The sequence below is a fragment of the Hylobates moloch genome, unplaced genomic scaffold (genome assembly GCF_009828535.3).
Source record: "Hylobates moloch isolate HMO894 unplaced genomic scaffold, HMol_V3 SCAFFOLD_4, whole genome shotgun sequence".
In the NCBI taxonomy this organism is placed as follows: Eukaryota; Metazoa; Chordata; class Mammalia; order Primates; family Hylobatidae; genus Hylobates; species Hylobates moloch.
In genome coordinates, this window is record NW_026652279.1 from 136,328,160 (window position 1) to 136,340,781 (window position 12,622).

Below are 12,622 nucleotides of genomic sequence, written 5' to 3' on the forward strand. Positions count from 1 at the left end.
GATGAGAAAGGTCAGAATAGCTGGGGCTTGGAAATAATTGCTTGGTTCAGAGCTATAAAAGCTATTAAATCAATCCTACAGAGGATAACACATTTTGTTATGCTATAAGAGGATAAATGTAGAAGTTTGCCAGCTTACAGACTAATTCTGGACCTCAGCTTAATATCACTTAATATACTTATGTTGTACAATTGCAAAACCATAAGCTGACTTTCAATTTCTTTAGCAGGACTAAAATATCACAAGATAAACTGTTAGATGTTGTGTGCAAGTATATGTGTGACTGTGTGTAAGTGTTTGTGTGTGTGTAATGTATTCTGACAATCCTAAATTTCCAGACTGGTTACTTATAAGACAGCAACAAAGAAGAAAATATGTTCAGAAAGTCTGTGTTCAAAAATACACATACTATTTGAAACATTTTAAAAATGAATTCTTTCAGTATTGAATTATTTCATTTTCACATCATGGTTGGCAAGGTAAACTCTTGCTTTGACAACATGAAGACTATTTATATAAGACTTCTGAGATCATGTGTAGCTCAGATCATATGGTATATTTGCATAAATGTAAATGACAGCCTTTAAGAATCCTTTTGTTTCTTGCTCCAGTGGTACTTTTCCCAAATGCAGGCTGATAATGTTTCTACACTAATTAATCTATTTATAAAATCAGGCACAACAAAACAAAACCCATTGTCCTTGCCCTCATGGAACTCATTGAAAATTAAATGAGAACTTCCAGCCATAATTCTCCTTGCCTTGGCAGAGGAAGAGAGGTGTACCAGTGAGGGTACCAACAGGGCACAAGTGCCATGCTCTAAAAGGTGACTCAACAGAGTGTGATGAATGGGACATCTCAAAAAGGTGGGAGCAGATTAATGGAGACCAATTGAGGGGCCAAGAAGCAACCTGGATTTCACAGCAGTGGAACAATTTGCACTAGGCTTGCTGGAAAAAATCTGACCACAAACTCGGTGGCTTAAAACAACAGAAAGTTTTTCTCTTATTTTCTGAATACCAGAAGTCTAAAGTGATGCTTACAAAGCTAAAATCAAGTTGTTGGCAGGGCTGCTTTCCCTATGAAGGCTCTAGAGAGAATCCATTTCCTCGGCTTTTCCAGCATCTAGAACTGGAATTCCTAGGTTCAGGGTCTCTCCCTCTACCTTCAATGCTAGCAGTGTACAACTTCTCTCTCTGACTCTGCTCCCATCACATGGCTTTTTTCTCTTCCTTGTGTAGTCAAATGCCCCACTATCTCTCTCTTTTACGGATAAGATACTTGTAATTACATTCAGGACTCAGCTAAATAATCCAAAGTAAACTGTCCATCTCAGGAACCTTAACTTAATCACATCTGCAAAGACCTTTTTTCCATATAAGATAATATTGATGGATTTCAGGAATTAGGATATAGATACCATTGGGACCATTATTCAGCCTATGACAAGGAGGGAGCTAACTCTTGCTGGAGCCTGGGAGACCTGTAGCGGCAGCTGCTATACAGGAGATGTGGTCTGTAGTAGTGGAATGCAGCTACCATCAAAAGATGCCCAAACAAAAAGAGAGTCTGGGAAAGAAGTACCCAAACCTCACTCCAGTTTCTGTCAATGCCTCCCATTACCCAAACCCAAAGTAGGCAAGGACGACCAGACAATGGCGTTCACAAATGTCAGCCTGCAAGAGCACAGAGGAGACAGAGAAGGCTAAAGAGTGAATCTCAGGAATCAATGGAGAATATCCAGCAAAGATGTGTACCAGGGGAAGCTGACAATAGTTCTGAGGCTATTTATAGGGATGAGAATTCCAGCAAGAGGCTAGGGAGACATAGACCAGATTACAATCTCTATAAAGTCCCAGCCAAACAGCCTGAATTCAGAGAAGTGAGGTTCCATTCAGATCCCATTATAAGAACCCATCCTGGAGACTAAGAAATTATTCCAGAGGTAAGGAAATAATTCACTGCATACCCAGTGGAACTCAACAAGGATTAAATTTTGTAGGGCTCATCCCAAGGTTTTGGAAACTTAGTCTGGTTTTACAACTATATATACTGTATGCAATATGCTTAGGACTTGATATGTTTTGGATTTTAGATTTTTTTTTTTTGGATTTGGGAAAGTTTGCCAATACTTATCAATTGGGCACCCCAATCCAAAATCTGAAATCCTCCAATGAGCATTTCCTGTGAGTGTCATGTTGGTGCTCAAAGTATTTTGAATTTTGGACTATTTGGGATTTTGGATTTGGGGATTATACTCAACCTGTAGTTGTTTTCAATTCACAAAGGAAAGAATGTTTTGGTGTTAATTTGGTGGGAAGAACTCAGTGCCTCTCTCCTTGGTTTGGATTAATATTGTCATAAAAGGCAAAATAGCATTGACAGTTTTTTCTTTTCTGTGGAGATATGTAAGCTGAAATTGAGGAGAATAGACCTAAGGAAACAAAGCTTGATTCCACTGACTTTAAGCCAAGGAATCAACTTGCCTACATCAAGAGCTGAATTAGTGTCATCTCCTCTGTGGAGAATTCAATCTGTGCTCCCAAAAGCTGTAAAACTCAGGATTATTGAATTTGGTGGTTTGTTTTTCACTGACCACAATATAAAGACCTGGACTAAGAGTATCAATCCCTTGAGCAAAGCCCAAGAAATAAAAATGCTATGATAAAAATGCACATAATATATTATTAATATTTAGAAGAATATCACAAAAATTTATTACAGATAATAGGAATTTCAGAGACTGCCTTGCCTCAACTCTGAGTGAAGAATTACAATTTAAAACTCTACCAGAACAAAATGGATATAACATTTGCCCATTATGTAATAAAGAACGTGCTCTTTATTCAGTAGAGTTCCAAATGATCTTTATCTTGATTTTTATGTTTTCCAAGTTGATTCATAGTTTAAATTCTTACACAGAGAATCATAACCACAGTGGGGCCCTTCTGACCAGAGCCTAGATAAAAAGAAACATCACTGTTATAGGACCAGTAGATTCATTTGCCTGCTGTGCAGTAACCAACCAATTACACTGAGACAGCAGGAACGCAGCAGAGAAAGAGTTTAATGATTGCGGGGTGCCAAGCAAGAAGATGTGAAAAGACCTTCAAATCCATCTCCCTGAAAAGTTCTGGGCTGGGTTTTTTTTAAGGATCATGGAGAGTGACAAGCTGGAGAATCGAGGTTGTTGATTGGTTGGGGTAAGGGGAATGAAATCATCAGGATGTGGAAACTGCATTCTTTGATGAGTCAGCTTCTTGTGGAGTTCCTCAGACAGCTGGCATCAATGGAATCCTTCAGACCAGCTGACGTCAGTTGTTTCACTGGTATGCAAGATCTGAAATAATATCTCAAAGGAAAAATTCACCATTTCATAATGTTCAAATTGTTATCTATAGAGCGGTCAAAGGAAACTATAATCTGGTAACATGGTCTACATTATTCTACAACAATAGGTACCACACAACTATGAGGAAGAAAGTCAGAGGGCACACTGATTTCATGATTAATGTCAGTCATGCTGCAAGCTTGGTTTATTTTCATTTCTCCCTCTCACTTCTTCTCTGATTAATTCTATAAAGTGTATAGGGGCAGTTTCACCACTGCCACTGCCAGAGCCCCAGGAGAACGCAGGGCATTGAACTGGGCATTCAACTGTCCACACAAAGCTCCTCCTCTCTTTCTTCAGGTATTTCTTATATTGGCTGCCACCGTCTTGTTCAGATGAGAGGACCTAGAACCTGATTACCAATGGCTCAAGATCTTAGAGCAGATGAAGAACCACTGAAGATTTGAAATAAAAAATGAGGAAGCTGAGGTGGAAAATATGACACTACAGACTTCTGGTGAGCCTGAAGCCCCACCAAGTACAGATAGAACTACCCTACTTATAAAAGGAGATGAATCAAGCAGCAATGCGAGGTTTATAACAGACTTTACAAACAAGAGTACAGAAGATTTTGTTAAATCCCTAGATGTCTCACTCCATCACCCTCAGAATTTCCAGTTTTATATCCAGAGTAACATAGCTCTTGTTCTAAAAACTGTAGTGCCAACCCAGAGCCAGGCAACCCTGGAGCCCTTTTTATTTCTCCCTGAGACCCATGGGTGAATGACCCTTTAAGCATGAATCTGAATTCAAATATTTCAATGGCAATGTATTCAATATGCTATCTTTGATCAAATATTTACAACTGATGAAAGAAAAAAATGATCTTTATGTACATATTTCTTGCTAGTCTTGGGATACTGGCTGTCATTGGATTTCATCTGATCTTAGAATCTAGAAAACAAAAGAGACCCATACAGAAAACAGAAATGGATGCATCAACCCAGAATGATGCTAACATGAATTGATTCCTCACAAAACTTTGATTCAGATTGATAACATTTTACTCAGAAGTTTTCCCAGAAAAGAGGCACAGAAGAGATCAATGGCATCTGGTAGGCAAATGATTCTTTGGACAATTCGACTTTGATTTAACTGCCCCCCAATTTTTTGGTTTTAGAGAAATTATCACAGAGCAGCCATATCACCATAAAAGGCTGCAATTGATGTGTGTTCTGAGAAACCAGAGTCAATGGTAACAATATTGCTAAAAATGCATCCCATTCATGTCTCTATAGTCACAAATTTACCTTTCTAAAACTACTATAATTGACATGTGTGTTATGTGTAATGTAGGTAAGCAGTTGGTCTCATCAGAATCATTGTCGTTCCAATGATTCTGATACAACTTGAAGTATGTCTTTAGGATACTAAATACAGTACCTTGTGTCTCGTCCTTACTGACAATTTCTGATATTGTCTCTCCCAAAATACGCTATATATTTGCCCAACATGATGGTAGGTTTCATGCCTAGAACTGCATGAAAGACAACAATTTACCTCTTCCTATGAATAGCTTCAAATCCATGTAAAGGGCACAGATTAGCCTTTTGTGTAGAGTAGTAGTTGTTGTTTTACAACTAGTATTGCAAAGGCACAAGCATGGATGGCTGATTTTTAGCAACAGAAATTGTTATTGTTTTTTTCTTTTTCTTTTGCTCTTGATTCCCATTGAAAGATCTTCCCAAGCGTTCAAGAAATTTTGGGACCTTTCTAGCAAAAAAATTCTGAAGAATAAACATTTCTTTTGACTTTGCTACATAAATCTGGTATTTACTTTGTGGAAAAAAAAAAAAAAAAAGAAAAGAATGTCCAAAAAAACACACTGGAGACCAATTTGGGGTTAAGTGGAAAACATTGACTTAAGTAAGAATAATTTATAAAATGTTCACAATTAAATAAACACCAATTAATAGACATATTTAAGTTTCAGAAAATGTTAGTTTTCATAAAATTTTAAATACATAAATTATAAATTATAGCACTTATTATATAAAAAATAATGAGGTGATTTCCCTTGGGAAAAAATGCCTCAGGGACACACACCTAAATCAAAAGCTATCCTTTCCCTTCCCCACCTCCCCGCAAGTAGGACACCGGAGCCCTGACAGACAGCAAGTGCCTCCACGAGAAGTCATCTTGAAGACTTTTGGCCCAAGCATGGGCCAAAAGATGGCAATCTGAGTTCATGTACTTAACTCCATTCCCGCTACACATTCCCACTCAAACAGCTAAAAATAATACAGAAATAAGCAATCATCACTGGAAGTTAAGCAAGAGTGCCATCCACATGCAGGCAGCTTTAAGGAATTTTCATAAAGTATAACACAAATTAAACTATATTGCAGCAAAGACCTACCAAATGACAACCACTAGAGATGATGAAAAAGCCCTGTGCAGGGAGTAAAGGAAAGAATCTCCCAACATGACTTAATTAGCTTCCTTCACCACCCCCACAATTCAAAACAGAAAGGGAAGAGGGTTATCAGCTCATAGAAGGCAGTTCTAATTGTCACACTAAAGCCTCAGGAAGTGGCCAGTTTCAGAATCCACACAGATTTAGCTGAAGCATCCCTGACTTTCACCTGGCATCAGCAAAATGGTAAATGGAGAAAGCAGGGAACGTTAACTGTTCCTAACATGGGTGCATTTAAGAGTGGCAGAAGTAAGGATTCTCAGCCAGTGAGAACTACAGAGGAGTTTTGCCATTGTGTTTCTACCATCACAGACAAGCTAATTGTTCTGCCTAAATACCAAGTGATTTCATATTCATCCTTAAAGTTCCAAAATGTCAATAGGTTTTATCTAACTGAAGGTCGGCTTTCATCATTTTGCTTTATACTTAAATCTTCAACATTGTAGATTGTTTCCAAATTTCTTTGACAATTTTTACTTCATTTTCCCTGTTTTCTCATATTGTAACAGCCTAACACATTCACCTTGCCCATTGCCCAAAAAAGCCACTGCACTGAGAATGGCAGGTTCTGTAGCAGGGAAAGAGTTCAATGATCACAGGGCCAGCCAAGTGGGAGGACAGGAGATAATTCTCAAATCCACCTCCCCAAGAGCTCGGAGGCTAGGGTTTTCAAAAATAATTTGGTGGGTTGGGGGCCAGGGAATGGGTGCTGCTGATTGGTTGGGGATGAAATCATAGGAGTGTTGGAACTCTCTCTGTGCTGAGTCCGTTTCTAGTTGGAGGTCATAGAATTGACTAATTGAGTTACAGGTCTGAGTGGGTCCAGGTAGCATCAGTCAGTTCTCCAGAATGAAGAAGTCTGACAAATATCTAAAAACCAATCTTAGGTTTTACGATAATGATTTTTTCCATGGAAGCAACTGGGGAAGCTGCAGATTTTGTGGCCTGTGGCTACTTGACTCCTGAGCAGTAAGCAAACTAGGAAACAATGGCAGCATATCACTTAACTATGTATAGATTTTAGCAGAATTGAGGCACCTCCCATAATTCTAACCTCGTGGCCTTTCATTAATTTTACAGAGGTAGTTTGTGTCCCCAAACAAGGACAAGGCTTTTTTTCAGGAAGGCACTATTATCATCCCTGCTTTAAAGTTAAACTATAAACTAAATTCCTCCCATAGTTAGCTTGACTGATGCCCAGGACAGTTAGCTTGTGTGTTTAGAAGCAAGATAAAATCAGCTTGTGTTAGATTTCTCCCTCTGTGGTAATATTGCAAAGGCAGTTTCAACATTATATGCTTATTGGATCTCTTGTTATATACATATTAGATGTCTCTGTCTCTATGTCCATGTCTCTTTTCCTGAATTTTCGTATACTATTCCTGTAGAATATGTAGAAAATTTTGAGTTTGGTTTAAAGCAATTTAGTTTTCATGGAAAGCAATCTACAGTTCACTCTTGCCTTTTTAAATAGACAAACTCACTAAGAAATCTTTCCTGTTCTTACATTACTCCCTTTCTACATCACCTCAGTTGTTTTAAGAAAGCAAGATTCTCCTGAATGTCACTGAAAAAAATATTGTAAACAGTTTCCTAAACTTTTAAAAAATAATCAATCATTTATCTGAATTTTACCAGATAGACTCCCATGATTTAAATGATATTGCCTGTTGATTTTCTTCTGTTTGGTCATTCTTACCAGCAGGAACCCATATGAAAACTGGAAATAAGATTTACTAACTTTCACTTTCCATAATACAGATTCATTAGTCTGCTCTTTTTAAAGAACAGAATAAAAATAAGTAAACAAAATATTTACCTCAAAAACTCAGAAAAGGAAAGATAGCATAAACTTAAGAAAACTAGAATGTTATTAATAAAAATAAAAACTCAACTAAATTAATTAGAAAATAGGAATTCAGTAAAATCAATTAATCAAAGAGCTACTACTTTGAAGCAAACACAGAAAAATAGATACAACCTTGGTAAGGCTCACTGAGAAAATGTGGGAAAACAAAACTATATAGCCAAAATTATATTTTATTTTTGTAATATGATTATTCAAATTTTCTCAATATCTTTGAAAATAAAAAACCTTCTAGGAATACATGAAGCACCAAAACTGATTAATTGAACAGGTGGTAATTCAGAATAGTCTCATAACTACAGAAGACATTTAAAGTGTTTTCAAAGAAATACAATTACCCCCACTTCTGTGCATCTAACCTGGATATTTTAATGGTTTAATGATCTCATCATTCCTGTAGTATTTAAACTGTTCTAGAGCATAGAAAGAAAAAAAAAAAAAAACAAAATAAGAAAGTTCATTCTAGTTATTTTTTAAATTTAACTAGCCAAATCTGCTACCAAGTACCTGCTACCAAAACCCAACAAACCAACCATAAAACAGAGAAAACCTATTTATGGATATATATTGAATATTGCCAAATAAAATATGAGCAGATAAAGTCAAGTAAGGTAGTTATATTGACTGATAGTTTTATTGTTAGGAGAAAACGTATACATTCTTGTAAAAACCATACAACTCAGGAAAAGCAAAAATCACTTGAATTTTCATTACTGTAACATAGCCACAACTAACATTTGGATAAACATCCTTCCATTTTCTCTCTAGATATAGTTGTATATATAGATAAACAACTTTGTATGAGGGGAATCATAATATACATACATAATATATGTAATCTGAGAGTTTTACTCAACAATATGTCATGGACATTCATCCATGTCAATAAATACAGATCTACACCATTTGTAACAGTCATATATTATCCAATTGTATGTATGTATTATAATTTACTTAACCAGTTTAATGGATGTTTCGGTTGTTTCCAATTTGGTGCTATTATGAATAGCTCTATGTTACACTCCTTGGACATAAATCTCTTCCTCTTTTGTGATTATTTTCTAAAAGTAGTACTGCTGGATCATACAGCATACACATTTTATACTTCTCTATTACCAGATGGCCTTCCAGAAAAGTTATATCTATTTATAGTTCCATCAACTATGCTTGAGTGTGCAATTGCCCCACACCCACATCAGCACAAAGTATTACCAATTATTTGCTGTTAGATAATCATTTGATGGGAGGGAAGGCTAGTTGTTCACTAAGTTTGTTTACTATTTTTTATGTTTATGTATTCAACAAAGAACACATCGAGTGTCTGTAGGTGCCAGTAGCTGAGCTAGGCACTGAGAATTCGGTGATCAACAAGAGAGATGTGGTCGCCGTCCTCAAAAATATTTTTTGAAGAGACTAGGGAAGTCACTAAATTAACACATGAATAAATGAACAAAATAATTACATATCGAGACTAGTGATCTGCAGGAAATAAAGATGTTTTGAGAATAACAAGAAGATAACCTACTCTGGGTAGAGAAGTTAGAAATTACATCTTTGAAGAAGCGACATTTAACCTGAGATAAGAAATATGGAGTAAAATGAGTTCTAAGCAGAGGGAATAGGAAGGAAAAGATTGTGAAGCAGGAAAGACCTTGGTGTGTTCAAAGAAAGAAAGGAGGCTAAAGTAGCCAGAGTATAGCAGATGAACAGAGGTCTGAGAAGTAGGCAGGAATCAGATCTTACTTGGCCTTGAAGACCACAAGAAAAATTTTGAATTAAGTTCTGCACAAAGACCCTGAAGGACTTTAAACATAATACAATTCGATTAACTCTCTAAAATCTCTGTCAACTCTGTGAATATCTGATTGAGTAATTATTGGCTTAGAAAGCTGTGTCAGTACTGATGCTACTCACTGAAATGAAAAATTCCTGCTGAGAATAGGTTTCAGGGTAGATGAATATTTTGGACATGCAAACGTATAGATATTTAGGAAACATCTAAGTGGAGATTCAATATTAACAGCTGGATTAGGCTCAGGTAACACAATGGATATATATTTGAGAGTCCCCAGCATATAGATGGTATTTAAATCATGGGATTGGATAGGACCACATAGGGAAAGACTATACATTGGGAAGAGATTTAAGGAATGTTTTTTAAATTAAACAAAAAAAGACGCCCATCAGAATTTAAAGGAATGGTCAAACATTTAAAAACAGCTAATAGACTGAGAATTTTTTAATTAAAAGAACTAAAGGTATGTAATATAATCAGCATTATGAGGGATCAGTACCCACTAGCAAATATCCAGGGCCACTTTCTACACTAAAAAAAGCACAAGTGATTGTGCTTTTCTAAAAAAGCAAAAGTGATTTGTTAGTACCCAGTAGCAAATATTCAGGGCCACTTTTCCACGCTAAAAAAGAGCACATGTGATTGCACTGCTCATCTTTTAGGTTTCACTAACTTAAACTTTGGATGAATTTGTACTGAATCTTCTAAGGTTGCCTTTGGCCAAGGAGAGAATGAGGTGGCTACCCGCGTTTCATGAGGTAGGCTGAACATCTCTCATAGGGAGACTGGTGTGGAGCAGAAGGGAGCTGGACTGTGCCTGGACAGTGCCAGTGATAACGATCTCCCCTCCTATTTTCTTCTACCTCAGGAGCAGCACACAAACATGCAACCTCAGCAGGAGTTTTAGAAGGAAGCCATGCTTCCCACTGTGGAACTGGGAACCTCTGGAAGGAAATAATTGATGCACTAGGCATCCTAGCACAGCACCTGGCCTTCTCATTCCTGGAAGATTTTTAAAGAGAGTGCGTAAAACTGGTAAACAACAATCTTCACAGCGTGCACCCTTCTATGTAGGAAAGTTACTATTAATTGGTGTTATGTTTCCTTATTGGCACATAATTGGGAAAGGAGAGCTCCAAGGGGATCCTTGATATGAAACATTAGTCTGTATTATAAAAACATGTAACTAGAGATGATGGTACATGTACAAGCAACTCTACACATTTTCGTAATACAGCAAATTACAACATTCCAGCCAAAACAACATTTAGATAATGATCAATTCCTATTACGCTGGGTCAAATACGAGCCCCAAAGAATGGAAGATAGATTTATCTTTCAGTGGCCTGCATAAATCCCTTAGTTGGGAGAGGGGAAAGGGATGTGAAATATCACTAAGAAAATCAATATCTTTATTGATTAATCAAGCTACTGTGATTTATTGGGCACTCACTCATTTGTTTGTTACAGTCATTTCATGCATTGCCTCTGGCTGTGATAAATGGTCTGGCCTCCTCTTTGGCAAAGAGGGAGGCTTTTTAGCAGTCCTTCTAAAAGTGTGGGCGCTCCAGATACCTGCAAATTGCTTCCGTGGCAAGTTAAAGCCTACAGACTGCTGTGAAATATGGCCTTGAAAATACCAGATTCACTCAATGTGAGGAGCCCAAAGAGCAGTGCACATAGACAACTCTGGGTGCTTCCAAATGGAAATAGAAAGCTAAAGCATAAGCGTGCTTGATATCCAGGATATAATTATACTAACAGGGTTAGGAGCTACTGTCTCAAAACCGGCTGGCATTTTCTGTATATATTGCACATATTCTCATTGGGATACTAGTAGTCTAATTTCTATAACAGCTTAGTTATTTTTGTCTCCCAGGTCCTTTAAAACTGCATTCAGTGGACATCATTCCCCATTGCCTCTAGATGAAAACTGTTGAGACATTATTGCTGATCCTTGAGTAATAAGTAAACTCAGCTTTAAGCTACTGCAGCAGCAAATGCAATAAAAAGAATGTCCAGTCCAAGATATCAAAAGGCCATAGTTGACTTAGTATTATATCTTCTCCCTTTCCTGCAAAGGGAAGGAATCATGACACTTCTCTGCAACTTCACCTGAGGGACTTCTGCCCCTACTTGACATCAAGCTGCTGTTTCACTCCTGGCCAGAGGCAAAGCAAAAGGGCGTGAGGAAAGATCAGTTATGCATTGGTTGAGTGGCTTTCCACACCCTCGCCTGCCAGGTGGTGAAAGCTGTAACCCTGGGTGGTACCCTTCATACTGACAAAGGTGACTTTCTCCCTCCAGGGAGGCTTACATGGGCTTCAGAGGTTCCCTGCTAGATCCTGCTGTCCTATAATTGCACTGCCACTAGGCCAAATAAATATCTATTCTAAGATGCCACTCCTGAATAAACTTCAAAATGCTTTCTTTCTCAATTCATTAGTATACTTTAAAATACTTCCTAGCTTGGCACAGTGGCTCCTGCCTATAATCCCAGCACTTTGGGAGGCCAAGGCAGGCAGATCATTTGAGTCCAAGAGTTCAAGATCAGCCTGGGCAACATGGCAAAACTCCATCTCTACAAAAAGTACAAAAATTAGCCAGGAAAATGCAAAAATTAGCCAGGCATGGTGGCATGTGCCTGTAGTCCCAGCTACTTGGGAGGCTGAGGTTGGAGGATTGCTTGAACCCTGGAGTGGAGACCAAGGTAGCAATGAGCTGAGATCACGCCACTGCACTCCAGCCTGGGTGACAGAGTGAGACCCCCATTTCCCAAAAAAGAAATATACTTTCTACTGATGTTCCCTCATTGCTCCAGGTGGCCCTCCTGGACAGGACTCAAGACAACCCAATGTCTGCTCTCTCTCCCATGTGAGAAGACCAACAGGAAACACTCAGGCCACCCTTCCCTTCCAAATGCTGGAAATGCAGTTCAATCCCAACACAACACCTAGGTGATCAACCATCCTAGTTTGCCCCAAACTGTACCCATTTTACTACTGAAAGTCCCACATCCCAGACAACTCCTCAGTCCTAGGCAAATGGCTTTCTTAGCTGCACCTTCAGCTTTCACTTCTGATTGCCTCCTGCAGTCAGACCCACCCAAGACTATAATCCACTTGAGCTTTCTCAAGACTAAGCCTGGCTCTA